The sequence below is a fragment of the Triticum dicoccoides genome, chromosome 4B (assembly GCF_002162155.2).
Source record: "Triticum dicoccoides isolate Atlit2015 ecotype Zavitan chromosome 4B, WEW_v2.0, whole genome shotgun sequence".
NCBI classification, from domain to species: domain Eukaryota; kingdom Viridiplantae; phylum Streptophyta; class Magnoliopsida; order Poales; family Poaceae; genus Triticum; species Triticum dicoccoides.
Window position 1 is genome coordinate 564696087 of NC_041387.1, and position 14256 is coordinate 564710342.

Consider the following 14256-nt stretch of genomic DNA (forward strand, 5'->3'; position numbering starts at 1 on the left):
GAGTCCAAACGGGATAAAAATGTACGGAGAATTATTTTGGAATATTTGGGATTTTCCAGAGGAAGAATCAACACGAAACGTTGTCCGAGGTGGCCCCGAGACAGGGGGCGCGCCCACACCCCCTGGGCGCAACTGGCACTATCGTGGGCCACCCGTAAAGCAGTTGATGCCCTTCTTTTGCTGCAAGAAAGATAATTTTATGAGAAAAAACTAGGCAAAAGATTCACCCCAATCGGATTTACGGATCTCCGGATATTAAAGAAACGGTGAAGGGGTAGAATCAGAGAACGCGGAAACAGAGAGATAGATCCAATCTCGGAGGGGCTCTCGCCCCTCCCACGCCATGGGAGCCAAGGAACAGAGGGGAAACCCTTCTCCCATCTAGGGAGAAGGTCAAGGAATAAGAAGAAGAAGAAGGGGGGCTCTCTCCCCCTTGCTTCCGGTGGCGCTGGAACACCGCCGGAGGCCATCATCATCACCGCGATCTTCACCAACACCGCCATCATCTTCACCAACATCTCCATCACCTTACCCCTTATATATTCAGTGGTCCACTCTCCCGCAACCCACTGTACCCTCTACTTGAACATGGTGCTTTATGCTTCATATTATTATCCAATGATGTGTTGCCATCCTATGATGTCTGAGTAGATTTTCGTTGTCCTATAGGTGATTGATGAATTGCTATGATTGGTTTGAGTTGCATGTTTTATTATTGGTAATGTCCTATGGTGCTCTCCGTGTCACGCAAGCGTGAGGGATTCCCGTTGTAGGGTTTGCAATATGTTTATGATTTGCTTATGGTGGGTGGCATGAGTGACAGAAGCACAGACCCGAGTAAGAAGGTTGTTTACGTATGGGATAAAAGGGGACTTGATGGTTTAATGCTATGGTTGGGTTTTACCTTAATGAATCTTTAGTAGTTGCGGATGCTTGCTAGAGTTCCAATCATAAGTGCATATGATCCAAGTAGAGAAAGTATGTTAGCTCATGCCTCTCCCTCAAATAGAATTGTAATAGTGATTATCGGTCTAGTAACATAGTCAATTGCTTAGGGACAATTTCACAACTCCTACCATCACTTTTCCACACTCACTATATTTACTTTATTGCATCTTTATCTAAACAGCCCCTAGCTTTTATTTACGTGCTCTTTATTATCTTGCAAACCTATCCAACAACACCTACAAAGTACTTCTAGTTTCATACTTGTTCTAGGTAAAGCGAACGTCAAGCGTGCGTAGAGTCGTATCAGTGGCTGATAGGACTTGAGAGAGTATTTGTTCTACCTTTAGGTCCTCGTTGGGTTCGACACTCTTACTTATCGAAAGAGGCTACAACTATCCCGTATACTTGCGGGTTATCATGGCACCATTCAACAGCGGGGTATCATGCTCTGCTGGGGCGAGACGCATTCACGCACTTCCAAGCCATACCCCATTACGGGTACATGAAGCTCAAAATGCCCGGGCCCAGTGGAATTATCACTATCGCCAGTGATCCGGACATCGCTCTCCGAGCCGAAAACAAAACCGCCTCTCTGGCCCTTGAGGCATTATCCGAGGCCCTCGCGGCCGAGGAATTGACCACTCTACATTCCGCAGTAGGCAGGGACGATGTAATCCTCGATAAGAGACCAAAGTCTAACTCCTTCAAGCTGGTAGATGAGATAGTCAAATTTCATGTCCGCCTGATGGACCCCAATAAAACAGCTTCCATTGGGGCACAGCTGGATCCGATGGTGGACGCCACATTACGCTCATTCTTGCGCGAGAACTAGGACATTTTTGCCTCGCATCCTTCTGATATGCCAGGTATCCCACGAAGACTAGCCGAGCATAGTCTCAATATATTGAAAGGATACAAACCAGTTAGACAAACTCTTCGTCGATTCTTCGAACCCAAACGACAAGCTATGGGGGAGGAGCTAGCGAAGCTACTCGAAGCCGGGTTTATCAGAGAGATCAAACATCGGGACTGGCTAGCAAACCTGGTCATGGTACCTAAGAAGGATACATCCTGGCGCCTGTGTGTCGATTTTAAAGACCTTAACAAGGCTTGCCCTAAGGACCCCTTCCCACTACCTCGAATTGACCAAATTATTGACGCAACCGCAGGGCACGATTCCTTGTACTTCCTGGATGCATATTCCGGATATCATCAAATTAAGATGAAAGAATCCGATCAGGCCGCAACGGCATTCATCACTCCGTACGAGCCCTTCTGCTTCAATACTATGCCTTCAGGCTCGAGAACGCTGGTGCAACTTACCAATGCATGATTCAAACATGCCTGGAAAAACAGATCGGCAAAACTATGGAAGCATATGTAGATGACGTCGTCATCAAGACCAAACATGTCGATTCATTGGTGGGTGACTTACGCCTTACATTCGACAACCTTCGAACATATGACATATGGCTCAATCCGGAAAAATGTGTTTTCGTCATTCCAGCCGGAAAACTGCTTGGGTTCATCGCCTCCGATAGAGGAATCGAAGCGAACCCCGCTAAAACCTGAGCCTTGTCACAGTTGGCAACACCAACAGGCCTCAAGCAGGTCCAAAAATTAGCTCGGTGTGTGGCAGCTTTAATCCATTTCATATCCATATTAGGAGAAAAGGTGTTGCCATTATATCGTTTGCTACACCGCACTGACAACTTCGTGTGGAAGGATGCTGCCACAAACGGACTGGAGGAAATAAAGGCTCTATTAGCGAGCAACCCAATCTTGGCCGCACCAAACATCGGCGAAGCGATGCTGCTCTACATATCTGCAACTCACCAAGTAGTGAGTGCAGTGCTTGTCGTCGAACGGAATGAGGAGGGACACAAATTCCCCCTTCAAAAACCAGTATATTATGTATCAATGGTCCTTACACCATATGAATCCCGATACCCGCATTACCAAAAGATAGCATATGCGGTCTTCATGGCATCCCACAAGTTGCGGCACTACTTTCAAGAGTGCTCCATCACGATCACTTCCGAAGTACCACTTAACGGTATTATAAACAATCGCGACGCCACCGGCCGGATTGCCAAATGGGCCATTGAGCTCTTACCATTTGAAATAATTTACAAGCCACGCCGAGCTATTAAATCTTAGGTGTTGGCTTACTTCGTCGCCTAATGGACATAGGCCGAAATCCCCAAAGAATACGACACATATTCCAACTGGGTGATGCACTTTGACGGCTCTAAGATGTTAGCCGGATTAGGGGCCAGTGTCATCTTGACATCCCCCATGGGAGACACAATCCGTTATGTGCTCCAAATACTGTACACAGATTCTAACAACACAGCCGAATACGAGGCCTTATTGCACAGTCTCCGGATGGCCGTCTCCATGGGAATACAACGCCTTGAAGTGCGTGAGGATTCCAACCTTGTAATATCTCAAATAAATGGAGACTTCGACGCAAAAGATTCGAAGATGGCGGCTTATCGTAATGTCGTACTCAAAATCTCAGCCCAGTTTGGAGGGCTCGAGTTTCATCATGTGGCTCGAGAGAGTAATCAAGCAGCGGACATACTTGCCCGCATGGGCGGTAAACGCGACCCCGTCCCACCTAACATCTTCATAGAGAGGCTTTTTAAGCCATCCGTAGTGTGGCAGGATGGCAGCGGCAACATTCTTCCAGAGACGACCATACCTTCTTATTCCGAACATAGCTCCGATATCATCGGGGGTTTGGGCACCGAGATAACACCATGGGCCCATGAAATCATGGCTATAATCGACCCATGGACCGAACCTTTACTTGCCTACCTTACTAGGAACAAGCTCCCTGATGATCAGACGGAGGCCCGTCGCATTGTTCGACGCTCGAAGGCTTACAAAGTCCATGAGGGGGAACTGTACAAGAAAAGTACAACCAGAGTCTTACACCGGTGTATCTCCGAAGAAGAAGGACGGTAGCTCTTGGCCGAAATACATGCAGTCTTGGTGGCCATCACGCCGCCGCCCGGGCCCTTGTAAGTAAGGCCTTCCGTATGGGTTTCTTTGGTCCCACAACCCGAGCAGACACACAAGACCTCGGACAGCGATGTGTTGGATGCCAGTTTTTCGCAAATCAAAGCCATATGCTGCCCACTGCTTTGCGAACAATCCCCATTACGTGGCCTTTTGCGGTCTGGGGGCTTGACATGGTCGGACCCCTTAAAGGAGGAAGCCATAAGATGAAATATTTACTGGTTATGGTCGACAAATTCACTAAATGGATAGAAGCCAAACCAGTCAAAACGACCAAGTCCGGACCAGTTATAGACTTCATATCCACTATGGTGCACCGTTATGGTGTCGCTCATAGTATCATTACTGACAACGGTTCTAAGTTTACGGCCGATGAGGTAAAAACCTGGTGCACTAATTTGGGCATTAAGCTTGATTACGCCTCTGTATATCACCCTCAGACAAACGGTCAGGTCAAGCGGCCCAACAGCTTGATAATGAGCGGCATTAAACCCCGACTAGTACGATCCTTGCGCGAATCAAACAAGCACTGGGTTGAAGAACTCGATTCCGTACTCTGGGGGCTGCGTACCACGCCCAATCGCACGACCGGATACACACCTTTTTTCATGGTGTACGGCGCTGAGGCAGTACTGCCTTATGACATTATTCATGACTCACCTCGAGTGCGCATGTATGAAGAGAGAGAGAGGATGAGCTGGATCGACAGGACGATCTGGATGGCTTGGAGGAGGAGCGCGATGTCGTGAAGGTTTGTTCCGCATTTTACCAACAGCAAGCCATGCGATATCAAAGCAGGGAAGTACGGGCAAAGACTTATAATGTCGATGAACTCGTCCTGCACCTACCAGAGAAGAAAAAAGGACAAGCTCAAGACCAAATGGGAGGGTCCCTTAATCATAGATGAAGTTCTCACTGGAGGAACCTATCGCCTTCTTAACGCTTCGGATAATCGTTTGGAGCCAAACCCATGGAACGCTGCTCGGCTCCGCAGATTCTACGCCTAAATCCACACTTGTAGCTTATTTTCGTCTTTTCTCCTTCTCACCCCTCTTTTTCTCTTTTTCACTTTTTACAAATTCTACCAGTGTTCGGATCAACCACAAACTCGAGGGATATACATCATTAAATGTATGTACCCCCTATCACCTGGGAGCTTCTTTTTAGAGAAGCTTATTCTGATCATTATTTTAGAGCGTCAAGCTCACCATATATATGTGTTGTGTACTCATATTGTCCTGTCTTCGCCATTATATGCACCTTTATGACATAAGTTTTTGCCAAGCTGGGTTGCCTGGCTCCTGTGCTTATGCCCTATGTTCCCTCTTGTTCGGCTAGGGCATAAAGGGAGCACCTCTGCGATTGTTACAGCCGGGTTATCCGGACGTGTACCTCAAACGGGTGAAGTCGAAAGCTAGCGTTTTTAAGGGAATAATCGGTCGGCGGACAAGAGACGAACTGCCCACGTTGCAATATACGCCCCCAAATTATAAAGTGTACTGTGATTTCTCACATCACAGTTTCTGTATGCACAAAAACTCATGCTGGCCCAGGGAAAGGAACCCTTAACGGAACTATTCTCTCTGGAAGATGTTTCTTACAATCGAATGTAATATAACATAACTCCCCGAATACAACTTGTCTGTTCAAGCAACTATGATCGGACTGCCCAGTTTCCGAACATACCTTGGTGTTTACCAATGGTTTAAAATATCCGGAAACACTCCAAACCTCGGGTTCTGGAGGTCGAAGCGGAAGGTCTGCCATGACAATCGTTTTACAATTCGGCTGGAGAAAAGTTTGTTGATGAAGTACATTACTACTTGGACTCAAAAACTTCTTCTTCCTCTAGACCCTCTAGTAGGTTGTCTAGTTTACAATCATGTTGAGAAAACTTAGCTATTGTTTTCACTTGGTCATACACTAAGCTAATAGGAATTTCTTGTCCATCTGGTCCCCGAGGTCCGACCCGGTCCATATGATTTGGATAAAGCTTGGTATACCGTGTTTTCACCATGGCCCAGGCCTCTCAAGTACCTTCCCGACATGCTGATATCTTCCATAGCTCCAAACGGCAACGAGCTCCCTTGAATAAATTCACAAGCTCATCCATACTTCCTGGAAGGGAATTGGGTGGCCATAAAGCCTTAGCCATGTTCCTCATTGCTTTCCGAGCTCGCTCGTGCACTTTGGACAACTCTTGTAGCAAAGTCGCCTTGGAATCCGGACACTTCTCCTTCGGGACGTCCGGTTAGCACACCTACTGAAGCAAACTTGTCAAAAATTCAAACCGGAGACCGTTTTGACAGATAGGTTACATAGCATACTGAATATGCCACCTTTCAATTTCTTGTTCTCCTTCAAAGCATCTAATAATTGGGATCTCACATCCTTCAGTTCTTTGGCATGCTTGATGTTTGCATCCTGAAGTTTGTTCTTCTCATTAATGGTCCGTGTCAAAACACGTTGACCAGCAGCTTCTTGCCCATCAGCATGTTGCTTATCTGCTTGAGCAGCCCTTAGCCTCTCCTCCAACTGATTTGTCGAGCCTACCAACGAGACAAAAGCATAATAAAGAAACCTCGTTGTGTTCACGGAGCCTTATCTCCGAACTGTTGTTGCACTTACCATCAGGTGCCTTCTTGGATTTCTTTAAATCTTCGAGTTCGGCAGTGGCAGTAGACAGTTTTGTTCGGCATTCTTCAAGATCCTTCGATAACTTCTTACTCCTCTCCGTGAGTACCTAGCAATGTAAATGACTCTTAAATCAGTTGGGACAACTACTTCAAGACTCGAGGGCTACTTGCATATGATTATTGAATCTGCGCAAAAAAAATTACCCGCATATCCTTTGTAAGCTGGTGAGTGGCTCCAGCAACTCCATCACGAGCAGCTCGGATATAAGCATCCGCCGAGCTGAGAGCATTAAAAGCCTCTTCGGTAAAATGTGTGTCGCGCATAGCCGCTCTCCGCCGACGGTGACCCGTCGCACTCTCCACTTTGGAATTTGTGACGGATACATTATCCGAATCCTTCGGGAGATGACAATCCGGCATTGCTCCCGCATCCCCTCTAGTCCGGCGTACACTCCTCCTGCAATATGGCACCGCAGGGAACGTCATTGTTCGGTTTATCCACTGAATGCATGCTAAAGGATTATACCTCTTCAACGCCGAGGACGGCCCGGCTATATCATTGTTCGCCTTTCTTTTTCGAGAGGCACCTTGCGCAAGCGTCGTCTTCTTAGAGGACGCCTTTGTTGTACTACGTTGGTGCGAGCGTCGCCCCTTGGGAGCACAATACAGTGCGGTGGGTGAGTCATGATGGGAAAAACTCTTTTTGAGGAGATGTCTCCTGGGTACTTACGTGGGAGGAAGGAAGAAGGCCAGGGTAGTCGGCCATAATGGCCACCTCCATGCCGTCATAGCTCGTCGACTCCATCCTCAAAATCCACGAATATGTCCAGATCTTCTTTGTATCCAGGATCAAGGTCTCGATTATGGTCCTCCGGATGCGGGGCGGGGCTGTAGATCCCCTCGACGACCTTTCTCCATTCCTGTTAAAGAAAGTCGGACTACATTCAGCTATAGTCAAGGGAAAGAAGATCAATTAAGGTATATAATCCAAGACTCACCCAGTCAATGGGGGTATACATGGAGAAACCTTCTCGACACTTCAGGCGAGTGAAGTCTTCCTTTTCCCCTTTGAAAAGGTCAGCCAATGTGGCAGCCAGCGCGGCAAAATTAGCCGGACCCTTGTGCCTGCAACGTGAGGTGTCATCCTCACCATTGTAATGCCACATGGGAAACCCCCTAGATTCAAGCGGCTAAACGCATCGTGTTATTGAAATCACCATTACCTCAACTATGGATAGTCCAGAGTGGGCAAGCATCCGGACCTTGTTCGCTAGCCGCTTAACCTCCGCACTATCTTGTTCCTCATAGCTTCGGGGACGCTAGCTGGAGCACTTCTTTAAAGGAGCGTAGGAGAAATCGGGAAGACCTTGTCGGATAGGGCCCGGAAGGACAACGTATTCAATATAGAACCACTCCGAAGGCCACTCTTCGGATGCCTTCTTTGGAGTATCGGGCAGGTATCATGTTCCGCCTATATGCCATACCTCGGCACCGCCCACCTCAAAAATAGAACCCTTCTGGGAGCGGGGGACGAGGAAGAAATATTTCTCCATAAATTGAAATGGGCCTCGCAACCTAGGAACATCTTGCAAAGAGTAACAAAGCCCGAGATGTGTAGAATGGAGCCCGACGTGAGGTTGTGCAGTTGGAGACCATAGTACTCCAGAAGACCTCTGAGGAAAGGGTGGATTGGAAATCCCACACCCCTTAGCAAGAAGGAAACAAAGCACACCCGCTCCCCTTGATTGGGATTGGGGAATTTCTCCGCCAGGGCTTCGCCATTGTAGGTGGTTAATCCCGCCCGAACGGGGACCAGACCCGATGGAGGGAGATATCCCTGCACCTGCAGCTTGGCCAATTAAGCGTGGGACACCGAGCAGCTCTCCCAGTCTCCTTCTTGAGGGCCTTGGGGATGCGAGGAAGAGCAAGGAGCGTTGGCCATCTTTGGTTAGTTTCTTATGGCAAGCCCTGAGGATTTCTGTTTGGTGAAGAATGGAATCGGAGATTCGATCTCCCTTTTATAAGCGCCTTATCTACATGGTCAAGGGGTTATTTGTAAAAATACTTAGACCCTTCGTATTCATCTGACACATGGAAGCTGAGGCGGCAGCGGCGCAGAAACTAGAGAGTATAGTATTTAATGTAAAAGTCGAACTATATGAAACACAATGGGGAACTTACCTTGCAAAAGCCAAAGACATGAAGCCGAATACAATGTCATCATTGAAGGCAAGTTCAGGGGCTACTGAGGGAGTCCTGGATTATGGGGTCCTTAGGGAGCCGGTCTATGTGACATGGGCCGGACTAATGGGTCGTGAAGATACAAGAATAGAAGGCATCCTCCCGTGTCCGGATGGGACTCTCCTTTGCGTGGATGGAAAGCTTGGCATCCGGATGTATTGTTTCCTTCCTTTGTAAACCGACTTTGTACACCCCTAGTCCCCTCTGGTGTCTATATAAACTGGAGGGTTTAGTCCATAGGGGCAATCACAATCATACAGGCTAGAGATCTAGGGTTTAGCCATTACGATCTCGGGGTAGATCAACTCCTGTAACCCCTATATTCATCAAAGTCAATCAAGCATGAAGTAGGGTATTACTTCCATTAAGAGGGCCCGAACCTGGGTAAACATCGTGTCCCCTGACTCCTTGTTACCTTCGATCCTTAGACGCACAGTTTGGAACCCCCTACCCGAGATCTACCGGTTTTGACACCGTCAACAACCTTCTGTATCCGTGAGATCCCATCTTTGGGCCTTTTTCGGCGATCTGCCGGAGGAGGATTTGATCACGGAGGGCTTCTACATCAACACCATTGCCTCTCCGATGAAGCGTGAGGAGTTTACCACAGACCTTCGGGTCCATAGTTATTAGCTAGTTGGCTTCTTCTCTCTCTTTGATTCTCAATACCATGTTCTCCTTGATGTTCTTGGAGATCTATTCAATGTAATATTCTTTTGCGGTGTATTTGCTGAGATCCGATGAATTGTGGATTTATCGTCAAGATTATCTATGAATATTATTTGGTTCTTCTCTGAATTGTTATATGCATGATTTGATATCTTTGCAAGTCTCTTCGAATTATCTATTTAGTTTGGCCTACTAGATTGATATTTCTTGTAATGGGAGAAGTGCTTAGCTTTGGGTTCAATCTTTCGGTGTCCTTTCCCAGTGACAGTAGGGGCAGCAAGGCATGTATTGTGTTGTTGCCATCGAGGATAATAAGATGGGGTTTTCATCATATTGCTTGAGTTAATTCCTCTACATCACGTCATCTTGCTTAATGCATTACTCCGTTCTTTATGAACTTAATACTCTAGATGCATGCTGGATAGCGGTCGATGTGTGGAGTAATAGTAGTAGATGTGGGCAAGAGTCAATCTACTTGACACGGACGTGATGCCTATGTTCATGATCATTGCCTTAGATGTCATCATAATTATGCGCTTTTCTATCAATTGCTCGGCAATAATTTGTTCACCCACCGTAATATATGCTATCTTGAGAGAAGCCACTAGTGAAACCTATGGCCCCCGATTCTCTTTTCCATATTATTGAATCTTGTTTACATCTTGCTAGTTTCCAATCTACTATTTTGCAATCTTTAGTTTCCAATCTACAAACCAAAAATACCAAAAATATTTACTTTACTATCTCTATCAGATCTCACTTTTGCAAGTGACGTGAAGGGATTGACAACCCCTTTATCGTGTTGGTTGCAAGTTCTTGGTTGTTTGTGCAGGTATTCAGTGACTTGTGCATTGTCTCCTACTGGATTGATAACTTGGTTCTCAAAACTGAGGGAAATACTTATGCTACTTTTCTGCATCACCCTTTCCTCTTCAAGGGAACAAATGCATGCTCAAGAGGTAGCACCGTACGTTCGGTGCTTGATCGGTCGGAACGAGAAGAAGTTCGACTACATCAACCGCGTTAACAAACGCTTCCGCTTTCAGCCTACGAGGGTACATGGACACACTCTCCCCCTCTCGTTGCTATGCATCTCCTAGATAGATCTTGCATGAGCGTAGGATTTTTTTTAAATTGCATGCTACGTTCCCAAATGGCAGGCAGGAGTCGGTCTACTTGACACAGTCGTGATGCCTATATGCATAATCATTGCCTTGGATATCTTCATAACTTTGCGCTTTTCTATCAATTTCTCTACAGTAATTTGTTCACCCACCATATTATTTTCTTTCAAGAGAGAAGCCTCTAGTGAAACCTATGGCCCCCGGGTCTATTTTTCTTCATATATTTTCAGAGCTATAAACCAAAAAACCCAACAATACCTCACTGAGTTTTATTTACTTTTATTTCATTTTACGTTTTAGAAATCTTTTATATCTATCTCTAACAGATCTCACCTTTGCAAGTAACAGTGAAGGGATTGACACCCCTTTATCGCGTTCGGTGCAAGTGTTTGATTGTTTGTGCAGGTGCATAGATTGGGGACTTGCTTGTATCTCCTACTGGATTGATACCTTGGTTTTTTTTTGCGGGAAATATACCTTGGTTTTTAAATGAGGGAAATACTTATCTTTACTTTGCTACATCACCCTTTCCTCTTCAAGGGAAAAATCAACGCAAGCTCAAGAAGTAGCAATCAAAAAAATTATATTGTTGGATTCGTATTTGAATGCAATTTTCAATATTTTTTTTGTGATTAGAACCTATATTTTAGTTGTTGATCATGTTCAAAGAGGAACCACTCATGGGAATGAAGAAAATCTTAGGGCACATCACATAGATCCTCAGCTCCCCCTTTCAGCTAGGGTAAAGATTGTGGGTGTAAAAACTAAAGGTGGGATAAACCAACATGATTTACTAAATCAGTGCGGGAAAAGGATGAAACGAAGTCTGGCGCCCTGAGAGGCTCGCTTCCCCCCCCCTCCGGTTGGTTTTGTTTGGAAGTTGCAAGCATCTACAATGACAAGCCCAAGCACCCCTACCCCCTCGACCCCCCTCTCTCCCCACCACAGTCGCCGAAAAAGATCAAGAGTGAGCTGTTGCACACCCTTCGAGCGGTCAGGCTAGAAGTGGTGAAGAGAGATGAGAACAGCAAGTTGAAGCCCCGCGACGACAGTGAGATGGATCTGGGGGCTGCCCGGCCCCCTAATGTTCCATGTTTAGCTGTTGTCTTTAGCTGTTGTTCTAGCTTAGTTATTTCATTTCTCTTTTAGAAAGCATGTCTATAATAAAGAATTGTTCTTTGAACATGCGATGAGCGTATGCTTGCGAACAATGTCACCATTACTCTGGTTTCGTTTTCAACGAAAATGGAACTGGGGAGGCTTTGACACCTTCCTGATGCTCTAGAAAAATGATCTAAAATCCGAGGAGGACTAGTAAACCAGGACGGAGGTTGTAGCAGCTAGTTAGTAAGAAGTACTACTTTATTAATACATGACGCAACCTTACACTCTCATATGGTTTCTTGAAGTCCATGTTGCAATTGGATGTTAATGTATAGCCCACTTCCCTTCTCACTCCTCTCCTCTCTCGTCCAATTCAGCAAAAATATAATACTTTAGTCCTTATAGCCCACTGATTGTACCATATTAGACTTGCTTTTACTATACTTGCTCTTATGTCACCATCACATTTGGATTTGGTTATGGCTGTGTGCATCCCAGTTATGCAGAGGCCGGGTGTAATACTTCAAAATTTTAAGTAATAAAACGCCCTTTATCGAAAAAAATGTCACCATCACATAGTGCTACTCAAGAAAAATGAGTCTACAAGGTAAAAATGCAACCATCTATTAAACTATCTCTATGATACTTTACACTATAAAGGAATTAACATAGATTACTGACATATGCATGACACGACACTAGTTTAAGATACTGCCAAGTATGACTAGCCTAAGATTTTGTATAAGAGCATTCCAATGCAATTGTGCATATCTTAGCGACGCCAACTAAGTAAAAGTCTGATGTGGCACCCTCTTTGATGAGGAAAAAAGAACAATCATATCTTAGTCTAGATATGGATCTTAGCACCAAATCGATGATATCTCATAAAAAAGATATTAAATGATGGTTGCTTTAGCTATAACAATATTGGCCGGGACTACTATATCTTAACATCTATTTAATGCAACTAGATATATAGCTTAAGACGTTATATATGGCGGCTCGGTATCTCGGAGGTGCTAATAAGGTTAGGGTTTGTGCGCGCGTTCATAGGAATGAGTACATGTGTGTATATATGAGTGTTTGCATTGTACCTTGTTAAAAAAGATATGATATATTGCACTGAAACTGCATGCCCTAATATTTTTTGAGCTGAAATTGCCCTAGTTTGGTACTCCCTCCATCCCAATATATAGGGGTTAATACCTTTTTCGAGGTTGTCTTTTATTATTGATAAAATTAATAATATATAAGATGCATGATATAAACATTATATCATTAAAAGCTCCTTTCACATACGAATTTAGCGATGTGCTTTGTGTAATATGCATGTCTGTATTATTACTCCAACCCAGGGTCAAAGGCAATCTCGAAAGGTGTATTAGGCCATATATATTTGGGGAAGGGTGTAGTCATTTATTTTTTATTTTTGAACAATATTTAATAAAAAAATCCATTAATCATGTAATTAAACTGGCCTATTAGCTCAGCTGGTTAGAGCGTGGTCCTAATAAGGCCAAGGTCGAGGTTCGAGACCTGCATGGGCCAATTTTTTTGCAACTGTACGAGATAAAAGAATTGGGAGCACCGCTATGTGGACCTGCTGCTGCTCTTGTCATTGTCTCGTGAGCACAACTTATGTGGCTAGCTAGCTTCACGTTGTTATTTAAGAGAAATATGCCACAGCGGCGTAACCCGGCAGCCGGCCTGGCTCCAATGATTTGCCATGCGTTGTCGTACTGCATGGTGATGTCGCTCGGGTTACTGCTGCTCCTCGTGCATGCAACGTCGTCTTCTAGCACCGGTGGTACCCAAGCACAAGGAAAAGGCGGAGGTAAAAGCGTACGTCTAGTAAGAAAGAATCAGAAAGTTAGAGCATCTTCAGCCACGTACTAATTCAATCCCTTAAATGCCTGTAGACACTTTGAGTCGCGCAGCCACAATGCTCATTTTCTTTCTCATATGTCCGGTTAATTGCATGTGATTGGTGGAGATGAAGAGAGAGAAATACAAGAATGAACAAAGATATAGAAAAGGTGGTCCGAGGTGGAGTTGCGTTCTACATGGCGGAATTCCTGGGCGCGTCCACGATCCCTCATATCCTCCTCATATTTGAGATGGATATAAGGGTTTGCGGATAGCCCGAACGTATAGGGATGACATGAGGGATCCGGTTGGGTCACTTTTTTTCTTCTCTTTTTTATCCAGTCTTCACGGGCGTATGAGGAATGGTTTGAGGCGTCCGGCTGTAGATGGTCTCAGAGACCAAACATATATGTGGTGTTGGGTGCACACGTTTACACGTACGTTATAGCCTGGTTGGTGGTGCGTATGCATGTCATGGTTCACATGATCCACCGTGCAACCCGGATGCAACAGCGCACATTGAAGATCTAAAGTGCTACTGCTGGTAGTGCATACATTGCATGTGGAGTACATAAATGTTAACCAAAAATGTGTCCCTACACACGGTGATTGTACATTTGGCTGGACATGCACTAGCTAGC

The 14256-nt window shown here is 45.4% G+C and overlaps 1 non-coding gene across 1 annotated transcript; it reads left to right on the top strand.

Moving 5' to 3' along the window:
* Positions 1-13224: 13224 nt before the first annotated feature.
* TRNAI-AAU lies at positions 13225-13297 on the top strand. Its single transcript has one exon. It is a non-coding gene; the product is annotated as a tRNA-Ile (tRNA).
* The last annotated feature ends 959 nt before the right edge of the window (positions 13298-14256 follow it).